Consider the following 13,909-nt stretch of genomic DNA (forward strand, 5'->3'; position numbering starts at 1 on the left):
TTAGACTATGTGCTCTTTGTGGGAAGGGAACATGCAACTTCTTAATTATGAACTTCCTGTGTATTTAGTACAGTGCATTCCACCCTGGGGGAGCTCAATAAGTACTATCACTACTACATAAGTCCAGGGAACTATAGTAATTATAACATCAATCTACCTGGATAAAACTAAATGTATAATAACATTTTATTCATTTATTCATTCATTCAATCATACTTATTAAGCACTTACTGTGAGCAGAGCACTGTACTATGCACTTGGGAAAGTACAATAAACATAAAGCCTCAAATCAATGTCTTTTGCATAACTGTTCTCCCTCCTTCTTAGACTGTGAGCTCTATGTGGGATTAAGACTTTTTTGATCCTATTATCTTGTATCTATTCCAATGCTTTGCACCTAGTCTATGCTTATTCAATGCTATTATAATAATTATTAGTAATAGTTGTAGTATTTGCAGAAAAAATATTTCTGCAAAAGTTTCTAGGATTGCTAAAACCTCTTGTGTTCGAGGGATGAGAAGGGCTGTGTCAGGGCCACAAACACACTGGAATTTCCCCAAATAGCTTGGGTTTCTTTAGTGAAGGCTGAATCATAGTCACAAGGGTTGTGTCCTGTTGCAGCTCTGCTCCTGCTTTGGATAGGGAAAGCTCTAACTGACATTAACCCAGATCCAGTTTCCTTCTTCTGGTACTGCTTGAGAAATAACCCTCAAAATGCTTGCATTACTAACCTATTTAGTTTCAAGCTGTATAATGGTTCTTGAAAAAAGAATCAGACACAGAGTGAACCATTAGCTTAACTGATGTTATTTTGACCACTAAGATTGATATTATCAATAAGAGTTGGCACAGAAAGTATTTTCTATGGGAGGCTTGACAATTTCTCCCACATCCTTGGGATATTTTAAATGACTGAGACCTGGAAAAGCTGTAAACGCTGAAATTCTTGTGTGAACCCTTCTTTAGTAGATAGAACATGGGCCTGGGAGTCAGAAGGACTGCTATGTGACCATGGCCAAGTCACTTCACTTCTCTGTGCCTCAGTTACCTCATCTGTAAAATGGGGATTACAACAATGAGCCCCATGTGGGACGTGGACTGTGTCTAATCTGAATACCTTGTATCTACCCCAGCCTGGTACACATAGTAAGTGCTTAATAAATACCATAAAAAATAATAACTGTGATATTTGTTAAGTACTTACTCTATGCCAAGCTCTGGGGTAGATACATGATTATCAGGTCAGATACAGTCCTGGTCCCACATGAGGCTTAAAGTCTTAGTAGGAGGGAGAACAGATATTAAATCCCCATTTTACAGATGAGGAAACTGAAGCAGAGAGAAATTAAGTGACTTCTCTAAGCTCTCATAGCAGGCAAATAGCCTGCATACAGCACAGGCCTGGTTTTAATCCCAGCTCCTCCACTTGCCTGCTGAGTGACCTTGGGTAAGTCACTTCACTTCTCTGTGCCTCAGTTTCCTCATCTGTAAAGTGGGGATTAAGACTGTGAGCCCCATGAGGGACATGGATGTGTCCAATTTGATTATCTTATATCTATCCCACACTTAGTAACATTCATTCATTCATTCAATCATATTTATTGAGTGCTTACTGTGTGCAGAACATTGTACTAAGTGCTTGGGAAGTACAAGTTGGCAACATATAGAGACGGTCCCTACCCAACAGCGGGCTCACAGTCTAGAAGTAACATGCCTGCCCATGGGAATGTTACAGATGTTCCCAGACCTGTTGCCATGCAAATCCTCCAGAAACCTGCTACCCTCCCCACATTGCAGCTCCCAAGACCCCTTTTCACAACATGCCCTGCGCATGTCAGGCTATGAGGATTTAAAGCACTGCAAAGCACCCTTCAGGCCCTTCTCTCTTCCAGACAGCCAGACGAATCCTCCGGCAACTTACCACACTTTCACTGTGGCTCCTCAGGCCTTTGGAGTCCTCATATACCTATCTGCCACCCTCCCCAGGATCCCACACCAACTCTCCTCTGTGCCACTGAGGAACTCCATTCTGATAAGCCTGCACCAATGCGGCAGGACAGAGAAAAATAGCAGCAGCATGCCACTTCCACAAAAACTTGGGAAGACTGTGGTGGCTGTTGCTATAGCAGTCACTGTGGCCAAAATTGTGACTGTGAACTCTGAGCAGCGAAATTCTGCTCCTCTACCCACAGTACCCTACTGATCTTTGTTTTGGTCTTTATGTTGTCTTCGTATTTTGTTTCATCTCTTCTTATGTGTCTGTTGTTCATCTCCTCTCCCCACACATGTTAATATTGTGATCCTCTGAAGGCTAGAAACCATGTCTAATTCCCATCTGTGCATTCCTTCCCAGTACCTAGTACCATACTTTGCACACAGTAAGCACTTATTAAATACTATTGCTACTAGAGAAGGTATGGGGGAGTGTATTTGAGGTCAGGTGACCAGACTCTGTCATCACCAACACCAACCCTCCCTCCACCTATTGCTACTTTATAGTTATCAGTTGGGAGGGAAGACCTTGAGAGAAGAAATGCAGTATGGCCTAGTGGGAACAGCATAGGCCTCAGAGACTGAGGACCTGGGTTCTAATCCCACTGTACACATAAATACTGTGTGACCTTGGGCAAGTCACTTAATTTATCTGTGCCTCAGTTCCTTCATCTGCAAACTGGAAAATCAATACCTGTTCTCTCTCCTATTTAAACTGTGAGCCTCATAGGGACCTAATTATCTTGTTTCTTCCCCAGCACTTAGTGCAATGCTTGGCACATAGAAAGCACTTAAAAAAACAGTTATTATTAAGAAAATTTGGGGATGTAAATTCAGTTTGTTCCCTTTGGGAGTCTCTGGATGCTGCCTAGTTAGGCCAAAAAACTTAAAATAGCATCGTTGGTGGGTTTGGGATTAGGGCCATGACACAGGCATGAAATTTTTCACCCAACATCAAGGGCCACCAGAGCCACCCATGGTGAGCTGGGTTTAATAATAGTAGTAACAGTATTTATTAAGTGTTGCAGTGTGCAGAGCACTGTACTAAGCACTGGGAAAGAATACCCAAGTGAGAATTAGACACAGTCCCTGTCCCTCAGAAGGCTCACAATCTATGTAGTTCCCTTGACTCCCAGACCCATGCTCTTCCCTCTAAGCCATAGACTTGCTCTTCCAAGTTTAACTCCATTGTTCTTTTCCAGGAGAAAATACTGTTACGGTTTTCATAAACATCCAGTCTACTCAGTGAGCCTACCACCTGAAGTTTAGGAGTATTCTGCAGTATGGTATCAAGCTTGGAAGAAGCATAATTTGTTTTTGAACTGAACACTGTGTTCAGGTTTCATTCAGATACATACATGAACTTTCTATTTCCAAGTGCATTTGTTCAGAAAAGGTAAAGCCTCCAAGAGCATTTTTTCCCAAACAAAATACTACCTTATTCAGGGTAATGGGGGCTGTCACAGTTTTCTAAAATCTTCACTTATAAATATCCTTATGGGACATATCTAGGAGCAGATGTATTCAATTCTGCAGGTAGCTATGAAGGTAACAACACAAACATTTTCCCCCTCTATACTAAACTATCTTTGATTGCTATTAATAAAAAACAACAATATGGGCTATTTAACTATGTAGAAACTATTTCATCGTAGAAAAAAGTTGGGTTTATCAACAAACGGCCTAATTCATGTTCCTGTAGTCTGCAGATTCTGGCATCTCTTAATCAATCAATCAATCAATCAATCAATTGTATTTATTGAGCAATTACTATGTACAGAGCACTGTACTAAATAATTGGGAGACAACAGCAGAATTAGCAGACACTTCCCTGCCTATAAGAACTTATAGTGATTGCAATGAGTAAACCCAGCAAACATATGTCTGTTTTCTGTATGGAAAAAAATGCAGTCACATCAAGCAGATTATTTCCTGACATTGATTCAAAACAGTTATCCTGATTCTCAGAAAAAGAAAGTTCTGTTTGAGGTCCTGTGGAAAATTTGTTAAGTAACATCAGAGTTGTTGACTTTCTGACTTCTGAGATAGAACAGTGAGTCTATTGTTTCCTAATTTTGCCTAATTTGTTTTGTAAAGAAGGATTTACAGAAGGCACTTTGATTCTATCTTTGAATGCAAGCCTACAGAGAAAATTCAAGGGTTCTCTCCCCTATTTGGTTAGTGATATGCTATTAGCTTTAATGACATTATTTGTCCTTACAAGATATTTTTACTTTGATAAGAGAGTTATATCAAGAAATGACTTGATTCCTTTCCTCTGAGGATCTCAGAGCACTTCAGTCAAACTATTTAATTTCTTCTCAAAGCATTTTTGTTTGGGCAGGTATTTTTAAGAACATTAGCTAAACATAGCGATCAACCAAACTCACTGTGTTTACATTTGAGTATTTAGTTTGTAGAAAAATAATTTGGCTTAAAATTTTCCATGTGAGGACAAAGCTGAGAAATTCAAAAACAGGCATTGTCCAAATATGTCGAGATGCTCAAATGCACAAATAATAATAATAATAATAATGATAATGGCATTTGTTAGGCGCTTACTATATGCCAAACACTATTCTAAGTGCTGGGATCTATCTATCTATACAAGGTTATCAGGTTGTCCCACGTGGAGCTCACAGTCTTAATCTCCGTTTTACAGATGAGGTCACTGAAGCACAGAGAAGTGAAGTGACTTGCCCAAAGTCACACAGCTGACAAGTCTCAGAGTTGGGATTGGAACTCATGACCTCTGACTCCCAAGCCTGGGCTCTTTCCACTAAGCCATGCTGTTTCTGTAGAAAGCTGGGACAATATAAACGTTGTGCATCTTCCCTTTCCCTCTATGAGACTGGTAGAGTTGGGGATGAGGCAAGAGAGTGGTTAATGTGTACCAGCACTCCAAAATGCCAGTACTATACCACAAGTCCCAGAATGCTTTGGAGCCTAATTTGAGCAGACTCAGAAGCCCAAGCATTTACACTGAACAAGAGCGGTTGGCTGTTGGCCCAAGGTAACCTAACCAGTTATCCCGGACAGTCCCAATCTCTGGACATTTAAATATTTTCTAAATTGCTAGGAACAGTATACAGAAAGCCCATTTGATCCAAGTTAAAGCAGGTAATCTATCAGCCCATTACTCCAGAGAAGTATTAGATCTATTAGAAAATATGCTCTCCCCATATGAGAATGAGGTTGAAAATACCCATCCTTGACCAACAATCCATTTCATACTATGAGCATACAAAACTTGTCTTTAGTGGGGCTGATTGATGTATATGCCACTTTAAGGCCTTAACGATGTTTTAGCATCCATCTCTTCAGCTAACAATAATGATAAAACAATATTAATAATAATTTGATATTTGTTAAGCATTTTCTTTGTGTCAAAGTGCTGGGATAGATAAAGTATAGTCACATCAGACATAGTACCCGTATGGGGATCACGGTCTAAAAGGGAGGGATAAGAGGCATTTAATCCCCATTTTTCAGATAAGGAAGCAGATACTGAGAATTTAAATAATTTGCCCAAGATCACACAACAGGCACGTGATTGAGCTGGGATTAGAATCCAGGTCTTTTGACCACCAAGTCATGTGCTCATTCCATAGGTCAAGCAGCTTCCTGGTTGAACTCTAAATCTTTCTGAATCAATCAGTCAGTCAACTGTATTTATTGAGGGCTTACTGTGTGCAAAGCACTGTACAAGAGAAGATTGGGCCCATTTTAAAAAAAATAGTATTTGTTAAGTATTTACTATGTGTTAAACCCCGTTCTTTCCTCTCAGGTTCACACCTGGAGAGTTTCCAGTACTCCACCAGTCTTGGCTATGGGAGGGAGAGTCAAGCAGAGGCCTACCCATTCCATTCCTAGCTTGGGCAGTGGCTAGCAAGTGGAAGGCAATCTGCTACAAGTCAAAACTCACCATTGCTGGGCAGCAGTAGCATGGGAGAAAGTCAAGGGCGGAGACTTGGGTTTACTGAGTGGAAGTATTTTTACCAAGAAAGCTCTATGGATACACTACCAGAAGGATTGCAGATGGAGAGCAGGGTGCTCTGGGAGAGCTGTGTCCGCGGTGTTGCTATGGGTAGCAAATGACTCAATGGCATAAGGCAAGAAGAAAACACTGTTCTAAGCACTGGGATAGATACAAATTTATTAGGTTGGACACAGTCCCTTTCCCACATGGGGCTCACAGTCTAAGTAGGAGGGAGAACAGGTATTGAATCCTCATTTTACAGTTGAGGAAACCAAAGCACACTGAAGCTAAGTGGGTTTCCCAAGATCACATGGCAAGCAATTGGAAGAGCAGGATTAGAACCCAGGTCCTTCTGACTCCCAGGCATGGGCTCTTGCCTCAAGGCTATGCGTTCCTCATTACTGGTTATAGATTTCCAGTTTGGTGGTGAAACCCAGCAACTGGTCATTAGCTCACATTGTGAGCTCCCAAAGGGGCCTGTTGGCCCTTTTGATTTAATTTTCAACTTATGACAATAATAATAATGATAATTATAATAATAATATTTGTTAAGCTCTTACTCTGTGTCCAGCACTGTACTAAGCCCTAAGTGTAGATACAAGATAATTAGATACAGTCAGACACAGTCCCTGTCCCACATGAACCTCACAGTTTAAGTAGGAGGGAGAACAGTTATTAAATCCCCATTTTACAGATGAGGAAACTGAGTCACTGAGAATCAATTAATTGATTAATCACTTGTATTCACTGAGTGCTTACTTTGTACAGAGCACTGTACTAAGCACTTAGAATGTGCAAAATAATAGAGTTGGTAGACATGCTCCCTTCCCATCAGGAGTTTACAGTCTAAGGGAGGAGCTTACATACTGGAGGAGTTAAGTGACTTACTTCAGGTCACACAACAGACACCTGGAAGAGCGGGGATTAGAATCCAGGTCATCTGATTTCTAGGCTCGGCTCTTTCCACTAGACCACATTGCCTGTCTAGTCTTGCACTGCTGGACTACTCTTCAAGTAGCAGAATTTGGTGACAACATTAAATTCTCTTTTGCTGATGAAAATACCAACCTCTGTTTTCTTCGTGTTTATTCTCAACGTAGTAGTTCATATTCATTTGCATATTTTGTTGTGAATATGTCTAAAGATTACAGGCCTCAACATTCAGCAATCCCAGGGGATTATTTCAAAGAACTTTGATGATGCTCATAGCTTGTTGTGTTGGAAGAGTTCACGGATGATTAGGAAGTGAATTCTGACACCAGCTTCCAGATTCCTTTTCTTTTTTTTGATGGCATTTATTGAGCGCTTACTATGTGCAAAGCCCTGTTCTATTCCTTTGTATCCTCAAGTATGATGGTCTAGATTAGGTTGAACAGGCTTGGACATAGCAGTGTCCTGATTTACACTGGCGGTGAGAGGATTGTAAGAGTGTTTTGTAGGTAACACAGAGGCAAATAATATAAAAATTTCCCGGTGTGAGTCTCATAAACATATATCAGTCTTCTAAGGATCCAGACTCCTCTAAATAACACTTTGGCTTATACCCACTAGGGGTCGCCATAACACAATAAACTGGGGTCACCAGCTAACTTTACCCGTGAATTCCAAGCTAAACAATCCTATCAAATCCCCATCAAACCTAGGCTAACAGTGTCTAAACATGTTTTGCTAAATTCTTCTTTTATAATCTGATTGAATTTCAGAATCTCATTTTAATGTTTCTCCGCAGTTTTCCCCTCCCTTGGTGCACCGAGCCAGTAATAATAATAATAATGATTATGGTACTTCATTCATTTATTCATTCATTCAATCGTATTTACTGAACACTTACAGTGTCCAAAGCACTGTACTAAACGCTCGGAAGAGTACAATATAATGACAGATACATTCCCTGCCCACAGTGAGCTCACAGTTTAGAGGGGGAGAAAGACATTAATATACATACATAAATAAATAAACTACAGATATAGTACTTGTTGAGCACTTACTATGTGCCAAGCACTGTTCTAAGAGCTGGGTTAGATACAAGTTAATCAGGTTGGACACAATCCCTATCCCACATGGGGCTCACACTCTTAATCCCCACTTTACAGATGAGGTAACTGAGGCCCAGAGACATGAAGTGACTTGCCCACCAAGGTCACACAACAGACATGTGGCAGAGCTGGGATTAGAACCCAGGTCCTTCTGACTCCCAGGCTGGGCTCTATTCACGAAGCCACACTCCTTCTCCAGGGTTTCTTGGCTCTTACCATGGAAACACTTGAACTTATTTTCTGCTTCCCCCTAACAAAAATATGCTCATTCTACTCATTTGAAAAGATCCTCCAATACCTAATCCTCACATTGCTCTCTTCAGTGCAACCATGGTTTGGGCACAGAGAGACACCCACAAGCATCAGGATCCTTGGATAAAACTGAATTGATATGCTAGTTATTGCTGGGAGATATCAGGCTGCTATTACACAGTTCCATTATATTCAGTCAATCGTATTTATTGAGTGCTTCCTATGTGCAGAGCATTGTACTAAATGCTTGGGAGAATACAATATAACAGTAAACAGACACATTCCCTGCCCACATTACCTTACAGTTTAGAGGACTATATTCATTTTGACTCCATTAGGGCCAATGTTTCAGAGCGGGATAGACACGAAACAGAAATAGGATAAGAAGATTTAGTTATAAATTCAACAAATTTCAAAAACAGGAACCAGGAAAAACTTCTGCCAATGCATTCACTATCGTCCTGCTGTTTTAAAGCTTCGTACTTTTTGTTTGTTATCTTTGTTAAAAGTCACAGGGGAATGTTATACTAAATCATTTGGTTAAAGAGGAAAATAATCTGACTCCCTGTAATGAAGTCACTGGGCCAGGGTGACATAGAAAATAGTAGGATTGCTCTTGGAGGTGATGTAATTACAGTTTGGCAATTTTTGTTGATATTTACAATACTGTACAAGCCAAGAACTGCTTGTCATTAGCTCCTACACACTAGGATGAAGGTACAGGCATTGAAACTCAGAGGTGTCATATTCAAAACAAAGGAAAGGAAAGCCAGCAGGTGATAACAGAGAAGCAGTGTGGCTCAGTGGAAAGAGCCTGGGCTTGGGAGTCAGAGATCGTGGGTTCTAATCCCGGCTCCACAACATGTCTACTGTGTGACCTTGGGCAAGTCACTTAATTTCTCTGAGCCTCAGTTCCCTCATCTGTAAAATGGGGATGAAGACTGTGAGCCCCACGTGGAACAACCTGATCACCTTGTAGCCGCCCCCCCCCCCCCCAGCTCTTAGAACAGTGCTTTGCACATAGTAAGCATTTAACAAATGCCATTATTATTATTTTTATTATAACCATCAGTGATACCAATGGAAGTTGTGCAGGCAGAAAGACTTGATCAGTGGCTTCATGAAGAGCTTGGAAAAGCTAATGGTTGAGCAGGCCAAAATGGATTATTAGAGGGAACAATGAGCATGTTCAAAAATTTATCCCCACCATGCAAGTACCTTCAAGAAACCTGAGCAGGAGGGACCACTCAGTCTGCCCCACTAATGACAATGCAGGTGTATGTGAGAAGCAGCGTGGTTCAGTGGAAAGAGCCCAGGCTTGGAAGTCAGAGGTTGTGGGTTCTAATCCCTCCTCTGCCACTTGTCAGCTGTGTGACTTTGGGCTAGACACTTCACTTCTCTGTGCCTCAGTTCTGTCATCTGGAAAATGGGGATTAATCAATCAATCAATCAATCGTATTTATTGAGCGCTTACTGTGTGCAGAGCACTGTACTAAGCGCTTGGGAAGTACAAGTTGGCAACATATAGAGACGGTCCCTACCCAACAGTGGGCTCACAGTCTAGAAGGGGGAGACAGAGAACAAAACAAAACATATTAACAAAATAAAATAAATAGAATAGATATGTACAAGTAAAATAAATAAATAAATAGAGTAAAAATCTCCAGTGGCTACCAATCAATCTGTGCAACAGGCAGAAACTCCTCACCCTCAGCTTCAAGGCTCTCCATCACCTCGCCCCCTCCTACCTCACCTCCCTTCTCTCCTTCTACAGCCCAGCCCGCACCCTCCGCTCCTCTGCTGCTAATCTCCTCACCGTGCCTCGTTCTCGCCTGTCCCACCGTCGACCCCCGGCCCACGTCATCCCCCAGGCCTGGAATGCCCTCCCTCTGCCCATCCTCCAAGCTAGCTCTCTTCCTCCCTTCAAAGCCCTACTGAGAGCTCACCTCCTCCAGGAGGCCTTCCCAGACTGAGCCCCTTCCTTCCTCTCCCCCTCGTCTCCCTCTCCATCCCCCCGTCTTACCTCCTTCCCTTCCCCACAGAACCTGTATATATGTATATATGTTTGCACATATTTATTACTCTATCTATTTATTTATTTATTTTACTTGTACATATCTATTCTATTTATTTTCTTTTGATTAATATGGTTTTGTTCTCTGTCTCCCCCTTCTAGACTGTGAGCCCACTGTTGCATAGGGACTGTCTCTATATGTTGCCAACTTGTACTTGTCAAGCGCTTAGTACAGTGCTCTGCACACAGTAAGCGCTCAATAAATACGATTGATTGATTGATTAATAAATACGTACAAACATATATACATATATACAGGTGCTGTGGGGAAGGGAAGGAGGTAAGGCGGGGGGTGGAGAGGGGGAGGAAGGAGGGGGCTCAGTCTGGGAAGGCCTCCTGGAGGAGGTGAGTTCTCAGTAGGGCCTTGAAGGGAGGAAGAGAGCTAGCTTGGCAGATGTGGGGAGGGAGGGCATTCCAGGCCAGGGGAATGACGTGGGCTGGGGGTCGACGGCGGGACAGGCAAGAACGAGGCACGGTGAGGAGATTAGTGGCAGAGGAGCAGAGGGTATGGGCTGGGCTGTAGAAGGAGAGAAGGGAGATGAGGTAGGAGGGGGCGAGGTGATGGAGAGCCTCGAAGCCGAAGGTGAGGAGTTTCTGCCTGATGCGCAGATTGATTGGTAGCCACTGGAGATTTTTGAGGAGGGGAGTAATATGCCCAGAGTGTTTCTGGACAAAGACAATCCAGGCAGCGGCGTGAAGTATGGATTGAAGTGGGGAGAGACAAGAGGATGGGAGATCAGAGAGGAGGCTGATGCAGTAGTCCAGACGGGATAGGATGAGAGCTTGAATGAGCAGGGTAGCGGTTTGGATGGAGAGGAAAGGGCGGATCTTAGCAATGTTGTGGAGCTGAGACTGGCAGGTTTTGGTGATGGCTTGGATGTGAGGGGTGAACGAAAGAGCGGAGTCGAGGATGACACCAAGGTTGTGGGCCCCTGAGATGGGAAGGATGGTAGTGCCGTTAACAGTGATGGGAAAGTCAGGGAGAGGGCAGGATTTGGGAGGGAAGACAAGGAGTTCAGTGTTGGACATGTTGAGTTTTAGGTGGCGGGCAGACATCCAGATGGAGATGTCCTGAAGGCAGGAGGAGATGTGAGCCTGGAGGGAGGGGGAGAGAGCAGGGGCAGAGATGTAGATTTGGGTGTCATCAGCATAGAGATGATAGTTGAAGCCGTGGGAGCGAATGAGGTCACCAAGGGAGTGAGTGTAGATCGAGAACAGAAGGGGACCAAGAACTGAACCTTGAGGAACCCCCACAGTAAGGGGATGGGAGGGGGAGGAGGAGCCTGCAAAAGAGACTGAGAATGCTGTGAGCCCTGTGTGGGACAACCTGATGATCTTGTATCCCCCCAGCTCTTAGAACAGTGCTTGGCACATAGGAAGCACTTAACAAATGCCATCATCATTTATATATATATATATATATATATATTTATATTAATGTCTGTTTCCCCCTCTAGACTGTGAGCTCATTGTGGGCAGGAATGTGTCTTTTGTTATATTGTACTCTTCCAAGTATTTAGTTCAGTGCTTTGCACACAGTAGGTGCTCAGTAAATACTATTAAATGACTGAATGAATCCTATGTCTGCATATCTTCCTAGATCAGTTTCCTCAAGAAACTCCTGTGGTTACCCATCCACCTCCGCATCCAACAGAAACTCCTCACCACTGGCTTTAAGGTATTGAATTACCTGTTCCCTCCTACCTCGCCTAACTATTCTCCTACTAGAACCCAGTCTGCACACTTCGCTCCTCTAAGGCTTACTTTCTCATTGTAGTTCAATCTTGTCTATCTCGCTGCCGACCCCTCACCCTCCTCGGCCTCTGTCCTGGAACACCCTTCTTGCTCAAATCTGAAAGACAATTACTCTCCCAAACTTCAAAGCCTTAATAAAGGCACTGCTCTTCTAAGAGGCTTCCATGGCTAAGCCCTCCTTTCCTCTCCTCCCACTTCCTCTGCATCACCTTGACTTGCTCCCTTTATTCATCCCCCCAGCCCAGCCCCACAGCACTTATGTACATATCCGTAATTTATTTATTTATATTAATGTCTGTTTCCCCTTCTAGACTGTAAGCTCGTTGTGAGCAGGGAATGTGTCTGTTTATTTTTATATTGTACTCTCCCAAGCTCTTAGTGCAGTACTCCGCACACAGTAAATGCTCAATAAATACAACTGAAGGATTGAATGAATGAATGACTTCTTACTTGGCTGCAAAATATGAATATTTACCACTGGTTTTCCCACAGTAATGAGAGATCCTCTTCAAGAACAAACTCGTTAGAAGGGAGCATTAGTTTGCTTTAGGATTCTATCATATAAACACTAGCATTTTATAAATATCTGTCAATATATATTTCCCGTGAATCTCTGGAAACTTAATCCTGATTTGTCTCAGCACCTTTATCTCAGAGAAAGACTTGACTCAGAAAAGAGTCTGCCAAAACTGAGTAATGAATGTTTATACCATTCTTATTCCACAAAGAGCTGGTTCATTATTCTTTGTTTACTGGAGGAAATCACATGGAAGATTCCTGGGATGCTACTTCCACAACTCCCAGGGTTTGGCAGAGAGGCTACTTGTCATTGCAAACACTAATTCTACACCTTACTGAAAAGAAACTGGATAAAACCTTTGTTTCCAAATGAATATTTCAGGGGTGAGATTATTTTGAAGAAAACCAGGCCCAGAAGGAGGACTTTATAATTTGAAGAAATTCCCGTTGCTTTAAGAAAAAGTAATCCAAAATGAAGCTAAATCCTAGCTTTAGCTACATCAAATTTACCCTTTTGTTCATAGTTGGTTACTTATTTTGAAAACATATAGTGATTCACAATTGTAGAATTCCTTTCACAATTACCAAATCTTGATCCTCATTCCACATACTGACAGGTGTCACGGTGTTTTGCAAAGGCTGATGATTTGTAGTGAAGGCAAGAACCTATGATGATAATGATGATGATGATGATGGCATTTGTTAAGCGCTTACTATGTGCAAAGCACTGTTCTAAGTGCTGGGTGGGATACAAGGTGATCAGGTTGTCCCGCGTGGGGCTCACAGTCATCATCCCCATTTGACGGACGAGGTCACTGAGGCCCTGAGAAGTGAAGTGACTTGCCCACGGTCACACAGCAGACACGTGGTGGAGCATGGATTCGAACCCATGACCTTGGACTCCAAAGCCCAGGCTCTTTCCACTGAGCCATGCTGCTTCTTAGCCTATAACACTAACCATCAACTTTCCCACTTCATTAGTGGCCAGCAGTATGGAAACTGACTCGACAGGAATGGGAGTCTGGTTCTTTAGCTAGTTTTTCTGGTTAAGGAATTGTTTCCTGCCATCTCTGCTGGGGAGTAACACTCTCTAGGTTTGATGAGCCATTTTACTGAAAAAAAATAGGCACTGGAAAATCAGAACTAGAATCAGGATCAGCATTATCTCCCTGCTCCTAGGCCATTTTTTTCTCATTTCTGTCTGGGGTGCCAGCTCCAACTGGGCAAGGGAATCAATCAATCAATCAATCGTATTTATTGAGTGCTTACTGTTTGCAGAGCACTGTACTAAGCGCTTGGGAA

At 42.5% G+C, this 13,909-nt stretch overlaps 1 non-coding gene across 1 annotated transcript; it reads left to right on the plus strand.

Annotated features, from left to right (window-relative positions):
- The first annotated feature begins 5,769 nt into the window (after window positions 1-5,769).
- On the plus strand, window positions 5,770-5,907 carry LOC119927621. Its single transcript, XR_005450607.1, has one exon. It is a non-coding gene; the product is annotated as a small nucleolar RNA SNORA7 (small nucleolar RNA).
- Window positions 5,908-13,909: the final 8,002 nt, after the last annotated feature.

Source organism: Tachyglossus aculeatus, chromosome 4 (assembly GCF_015852505.1).
Source record: "Tachyglossus aculeatus isolate mTacAcu1 chromosome 4, mTacAcu1.pri, whole genome shotgun sequence".
Lineage (NCBI taxonomy): Eukaryota > Metazoa > Chordata > Mammalia > Monotremata > Tachyglossidae > Tachyglossus > Tachyglossus aculeatus.